Below are 7,920 nucleotides of genomic sequence, written 5' to 3' on the forward strand. Positions count from 1 at the left end.
CCGGCGCTACCAGCTGGGAGTGGACTTTCTTATTCATTTTCCTGCACTGACGTAGCGTTTTCGCTGTTTTGTAATGTATGACCAGCGCGTTTTATGGTATATACACATATCCGCACACAAGCCTTGTATCAGGCTCGCAGGCGGTTAGGCATTGCGTTGGCCTTAACGTACGCTGTGACTTTGTGCCCAATGGGTCATGGTGAGCCCCGAGGAGTAATCTCTCGAGGCTACAATCCTTTCAAGGTCCTGACCATGATATCCGACGTAATACCCAGGTTGTTAGGCATTACGTCGGATAACTAGGCACAAGGCACGCTGCTCCTATTTGCCCAGTTAGCAGCGCTGGTCCCCGGGAATAACCCGCCAACAAGAATATGTGAATTGTCGTTTAGACAGTTTTGGAATAGTGTCGGCTGGTGATTTCACGGGTGGAAACTGAGCTGACACGCTTGAAATCGGCAGATAATGCCGACGGCCGAATCGTAGAGTCCGCTTATACCTATCACCGGCCCTATTGTTAACTCTGCCTCTCTTGTGTGCTCGTTGGGATGTGTGCTTCGTTTCAACGTGTTATATGTGACCGTTGAAGGTTATTTTTCAGGTAAATATGCATTTCATGGTAAATACTTTTAGCCGCATACGCACCGTGTCTTACGCTCGAAGGCTCGCGTGGGTGTTGCGTAAGCCTCAACGCACGCTCGGGTTCTGTGCCCTGGAGGCCGTGGTACTGACCGTGAAAAGCTAAGTGGGGCTAGAATATTTCAGATACCATTTAAACAGCTTTAAAATGATGTCCACTAGCTGTTGCACCGATGGAAACTACACTGCACGTTTGAAATGGGTAGATAGTGCTGGCGGCCGAAACGTAAACAGTCCGCTGATGGGTATCGCCGGCGCTATTGGTTATTTGGAGTGGACTTGGCTCAATGACATTGTGTCCAGGAACCATTTGAAGCACCTTGCAGTAGTCTATAAATGCAGAAAAGCTATGCCATGCAGTGAAATTCGAGATTTCACAGCAGAGGGCCGGAAAGTAAATGGAAGAGCTTGGATGGAAAGGTAATATGTGGACTGGCGCTGCCTGCCGGAACCTAGGCAGAGGGACGGTTCAGAAAGAGGTGTCGCCCATATTCATTTTGCATTTATTTTTTTTCATTGGTTGACATAGGGTAAATCTCAACAATCTTGGAAGTGGGGGGGGGGGGGGGAGGTGCCATGACACATAGAGATCCCACGTTTCTACGCTTGCAAGCACAAAAGGCACAACGTGATTGATTTCCCCGTCCCAAATGTGATGGCTTCTCTCTCATGTTATGTGTGACTATTACACTAGATTTTTCAAACAAATACACGTTTCATGACATTCACATAAAGCTATATGTGAACCTTGCATCATCCTCACAGGCGGATAGGTATTGCGTCGGCCTGAACGCACGCTGTGGGTTTGTGCCTAATGTTTGTGCCTAGTTTAATAGGTATTGCCAGTGTTTGTCTGCGATAGTAATCTGCTGAGCGGTGCATATTGTATTTGTTATCTAAGCCTTTTTTAAATTATTTCAAAATCATTCAACATTTCAGCATCATTCAACTCTGTTAATTAATTATTTCTCATGTTTATAAATGTGTACGGCCGCCCATTAGATAATGAAATGTACGCGGATGTTAGCGTACCCATTAGTATAGTAGTGGTATGTAGTGATATGTATATATATATATATATATATATATATATATATATATATATATTTAGGCAAAGTGTTATTTTTGACGACAGACAGACGAATCTCGCGGAACTTGCACGCATGCTTCGCTGTGCGTTGGCGCGATACGGATTTGAATATTGAAGGTGGTCAGTGGAAATGGTGGGTGCTCTGGACCCAACACGGACTATACGCCTCTGTATGCCCCATCATTCATCACGATAATGATCTTCGTAATGTTGTTGTCAATTGACTAACCTCATCTCTGCTGCCGTTGCATTGGAAGTCAAAGGGTGCTGAAAAGTAAATTACACTATAATGGCAGTCCAACCATCAACATGGGATATTCAAACACCATAAAAGCGTATTGACAGTACACAACGAGCAATACCACATACTTGGCGATTCGTCAGACCTCAGCCGTACAGCTATTCTCGTCATTCCGATGCTCGGTTGTGCTCAGGCTATTAGACACATAATGGGCCCTCTGAACTCGCAATTACCTGCCACAAATCAAATCAGGGTTCAGAACTTTATTCCAGGCCGGTTAACAATGCACGCGTCACCGCCTCAATGCCTAACCAGTCACTTTTCGTCATTCGTCATTTGCCTCCATGCGTGAGCCCCTGTGTGCTAGTTTTTCAGCGTGGATCTGATTGCGTACCATTTGGGTCTATGGCTGGAAATCACCTTTACATATTCCGCAGTGTTATTTCTTCGTCTTATACAACTGGTGCCTCTTTGGCACGAGACATGCGTGCACTAGCCTATGGTGTCTCTGCCCTCTCCCCACCCAGTCTCTAAGCGCACGCTTCCTCAAAATTATCGGACACGCACCTTTCGCGCCCCCTCTCTTGGCGCATCATGTTTAATGTCAACAGTATCATAATACTCTGGCATTTGACGCGGTGTTGCTACATACGGTCTGCTGCCAGACGCCTAACGCCTACTCTATCACGCATCCTATTTGAAGAGAATTTGCAATAAGCACCACAAAACCGCTCGCTGCTAGCCCTGCCCTGAGCACACCTCCATTACTAAAGACTTCGTAAAACAGTGGAGCGAACTGTGCTTATGCAAAACTTTTGCTATCTCATCCACGTCACACATTCCTGTACCGTTGCTATACACCCCTCGGTCTTATTCCATGCCAGGTCAGGGAGCTAGAAGTGCTTTTGAACTAGGGGGGGAGTGAAAAATTTCATCGCAAAAAGACCGCGCAGGAGTGAAAACATCCATTAACAAAAGATAGAACTTCTGAGCTCGTGACTGATGCCTCAGCAAACAAAGGCATCTATTTCAAGTTGTCGTGGGCGTAATATCATAAATCTGACAAAACTTTTTGGTTTTTAACATCTTAAGCCGTTGTAGTGAAACAGAATACATTAAAACACAGTAATTTCATGACAGCGTAATGAGCATAAACAATTATTAACACCAATAATTTGATGCTGCTCTTTGCACTTCCCTTGCACAGCACTTAACACAAAACAAAGCAAATGAATTCAATGATAAAGTAGCAGAAAATTCAACAAGCATAAAGCACTCAAACCAAAAAAAACCTTGGACTCTTACACATCAGCCCATCACCAAGCCAAACACAATAGAAATACCTCTGGTTCCTGTTAAGATAGGGTCAGGGAAAACAAACATTTTGTTACTGTTTCTTACAAAATACCAATCCTTGTTCCATGAAAGAAGGGCAACTATGCCTAACGTAAAGAGGCCTTACTTCATCTCATCCTGTCTAACCTGTTTGGATCACACCAGCAGTTGTGAGTTACTGATTCTTGCACAATTCCTATTGTCACTTGCCATGCACTTAACCAACTTAACCTTACTTAGAGTAGCCCATACGTCGTGCATCAACTCAACTCACCTATCTGTTCACAGCAGCACTTGTGATAAAAACATGATATAGCAAATTTTTGGCTGGTTTCAACTTGCATTTTTATTCAGTTCATTTGTGTGTATGCTTGTTGACATCAGACAAAGTTGACAACACACAAATCAAAACACTTGAAACCACTTTGAACGACTTCTTTTGATTGCCATGGTAAACCCATGTCAAGGGCAATAATGGGTATGCTCCACAAAACAATTTCTCTTCTCCAAAAGTAACATAACTTTAGTTGACCCTGCCAGTATTGCTGCTTGCCTTTTCAGCTGCAGCAAAGGCATCTATTTAGGCTTGTTTATTCATATTTAATGACACAGTTTGACATGTTGGCTTCACATTTTAAATGGAATGGTCTGACTTTTTGTGACATACTGATATTTAACTCATATTATAATTGATATGCGACTTAGAGCATCCCTGTGTTAAAAATATAGTGCATACATACAGTACAGACATTTGCCAGCCAGCAAACCCTGGCAACTATAGAAAACATCTGGTTAAAGCAACTATGAGGAACCACTTCAAGAAATTTGGGGCACATAATCAAGAATATGGAACAAAATAAGCTCATTGCATGCCTTGTGGCATCATGATTTATCTTATGACAAAACTCCATTGATTGAAACAAAAAATGGCTAAATCTGGTTACCAATCATGAATTGAAAGCAGGTAAGGTAAGCAATTACTTGCTTCACAAGAGGCTTACTGACTTCTTCCTGCTCTCCCAATACAAAAAGTCAGTACCTTTTGCATGGTCTGCTGGCAGACGGAGTCATCCCCACACACTCCAAATATAAATATCAATCATGCTGACCAACCTACGAGATTAAAATACAAAACAAATAAGAGGCGTGCATGATAAACATCTCCAGAGGGCAGAACTTCGCCATTTAGCACTTCTGTATTAGCTGCGTCAGGTCTGTCCCAAAGTTCTGTATGGTAGCATTAGGATGGCCTTGTCAGGTAGCCTGGTGAGTTAGACACTCGAAAGGCTTAGATTTATCATTATTGAACACCGCCATGAACCAAGAAAACGGTTACACGAGGATTTAACAGGGCAAAAATGGCGGTAAAAATAAGTTCTGTGCTTCAAATTGTTTCCTTCATTCCCCGTGAATTGTTCACTCTTGGGTGCATATCAAACATGCTTGGGTAGCTGGCGAATGAATCCATTTTGTGTATGAAATACGTACAAGTTTGCAGTTGGAGAATCTTGCAGAGAAATTGGTCAGAATTTTAAGCAACAGTTGGTACCTCTAAAGGCAATCCAAAAGAAAGGAAGAATAAAGGGGTATCACACTCGTATGATCCAATAAAAATAGAACTAGTTAAATGAATATAAAGACTGATACTTCTCTGGAAAAATTTTGTTATCAGCTGATTTCACTTACATTCTGTTAAAATAAGTGGTCAAATGGTGATATTCATCTTGTAAATCCACTTTGGAAGACATTTCTTGAATCCTTGACCCCTGCACGTCGGGAGTGATGCAATTTAATGATCAAGTTTTCTCGGGGAAAAAGAAGTACGTGGAGTAAAATTCTCTACTAGACCTTGCTGGTGGTTGCACCAGGTTCTACTTTCGTGGTGTGGTGGTGAGGCGAAAAAATGGGGGATGCGTGAAAATCTTGTCTTTGGCACACTGCTGCCGATCGTAATGTATTTTGTAGACAAACCAAACTTAATGCGTGCAAGCGGCTGGAGTCGCTGGGGTTCTTGGAAGTACCTGGCGCCCTTGCTCTGTGCATACAAAGACATGATTCAGATGTAGGTGAGGCAGGACATAGCCATAGGTGTCCAGGTTCTATAAGTGTCCAGGTGTCCAGGTTCATAGCCATAGGTGTCCAGCCATAGGTGTCCAGCCTCGTTTATGCTTGGTGGTTTCAAGTGAGCTCGGTTTTGAATGACATCTGAAAACCTCAGAAAGGGACATAGGGGTTTGGCATGTGCGATTAGACAATGTCAGGCGGGAATGAAAAACTCACATAGAATATGGGGAAAAGGAGTGAAAAATTCCTCTTCATAGGGTGTTGCTTTACACCCAAAGTCAACAATTCTAGGACACTGTGCCAGGTTCACCGCAATCTGGCCCATGTTGTTACGGCGATCGATGACTGGCCGATCAGAAGATAGTTCGCGCCAACTCGCCTGTCGTCAAGCGCGTGCATTCTGGCACGTGTATGAAGATGTTTGAATTGGCCGGGCGGGAGAAGTTTCAAAAGCGTCAACCCAAGCACCGGACCAGACCGCGAACAGATCACGACTTGGCGCATGGGTTCGTCTTTGGAGGTGGATCTAGGTGAGCTCAAGCAAGGAGCAAGCACATATGGAGGGAAGCGAATATATCGCTTGCCATGGTTGCAGTTATCAACAACATAACAATTATCTCGTCACGAGGCATCATTGCTGATACTCAATGCAACAAAAACATAAAGTGCATGACACAGCAAGAAAAGGCACTTCCGAGAAATTTCACAAGAGCACAATGCTGTCACCGTTTGTTAACGGGGACGCTTCTATCCGGAATACAATTCACTTGAGCCACGATGACATTTTAGGTCGGCACTAGACTACTCTTTGACACAAGTATAATGCATGACGTAGCCCTATGTTCATCGAGTAGCGAAATGCATTTACATACATACGTATATGGCATACCTGTCTGGAAAGGCTTTTTTGCTGCGTGATTTATATATATATATATATATATATATATATATATATATTTCATCTACCTCGAAACAGTTTAAAAATGGTGTCCTCGAATGATTGCACCGGAGGAAACTATACTGACCCGTTTGAAACGGACAGATAATGCTGGCGGTCGAATCGCAAATAGCTCGTCTATGCTTATCACCGGTCCTGGTATTTCAGAGTAAAGTTAGCTGTTCCTCAATCATTTGGACCCATCTGCAAAAGTTTTTACGCGCAACAGAGTTTGGTCATGCAGTGCAATTTGAATTTCATTGCAGGCGTCGTAATATTTGGTAAGGTTACAAAAACATTTCGTTGGAAGTGATTTCTTGACTTGTGCTAGCAGCGGATACGTGGGCGGAGAAACGTGTCAGAAAGGTGCGGTTGCCCAAACTTATTTTGTACTCGAACGATTCGTGCTAAACGTTCTCGGAAAGGGGTGGATACAAACACATGTAACCATTGTTCCTCCCCTTTGAGACAAAACACATTTTTATTGATTCCCATGTCCCATGTCTGCAGTTTTTTCGGCTACATGATGTGCAACAATCATATTTAATTTTTCTAGGGAAACACTCGCTTTATGGTACACACATATAACCGCTCTCAAACGGTGTTGTAGACTTGCAGGCGGTTAAGTATTGCGTCGATCTGAAGTTGAGGTAGTATATATATATATATATATATATATATATATATATATATATATATATATATATATATATATATTGATTACCACATGCTTCAATGGCAGATTATAACTCATGCGCTATTCATTACTCAGAGAGGAACCGCAAACATATACAAATATAACAAGCAATTAATCCGCAGCGTTGGATGATGTTGATAAGACAATGGTTTGGCCTTATTCCTTGCAGAAAAACCAGGACAATGGAGGGATAGTTCGGTTGATATTTCGGCAACATGCCTCTATCGAAACAATAGCAGAAGTTTGCTACTGCTCTTGTTTTTGAATTGCTATTGCTATCCCTATTTGAAGGTTGCTTCTCCTATTGTTTCGCTGAAGCATGCTGTCGAAATATCAACCGAGCTATATCTCCATTGTCCTGGTTTTTCTCCGAGGAATAAGGCTAATTCTACTGTCTTCTCTTTGTGAGTAATGTTCCTCGCTAATGCACTGAACAACTTACGTAATTTTGAGTGATGTAGAATGATGTTGAAATCCTTTTAAAAATGCTTAGAGAACAAATGCAATATGCATCGCTTGGCAGATCACTACCGCGGACCAACACTGTTTATTAGGCGCAAACCCACAGCGTACGTTCAGGCCGACGCAATACCTACCCGCCCCGGTTAGCTTTTCACGGGCAGTACCACGGCCTCCAGGGCACATAGCCAGGGCGTGCGTTAAGGCCTACGCAATACCCACACGAGCCTTCGAGAGTAAAACACGGTGTGCATACGGCTAAATGTATTTACCATGAAATGCATATTTACCTGAAAAATAAACTTCAACGGTCACACTGACACGTTGAAACGAAGCACACATCCCAACGAGCACGCAAGAGAAACAAAGTTAACAATAGGGCCGATGATAAGTATGAGCGTGCTCTATGATGCGGCTGTCAGCATTATCTGCCGATTTCAAGTGCGTCAGTTTAGTTT

This window comes from Pollicipes pollicipes, unplaced genomic scaffold (assembly GCF_011947565.3).
Source record: "Pollicipes pollicipes isolate AB1234 unplaced genomic scaffold, Ppol_2.1 Scaffold_4295;HRSCAF=5057_pilon_pilon_pilon, whole genome shotgun sequence".
NCBI lineage: Eukaryota > Metazoa > Arthropoda > Thecostraca > Pollicipedomorpha > Pollicipedidae > Pollicipes > Pollicipes pollicipes.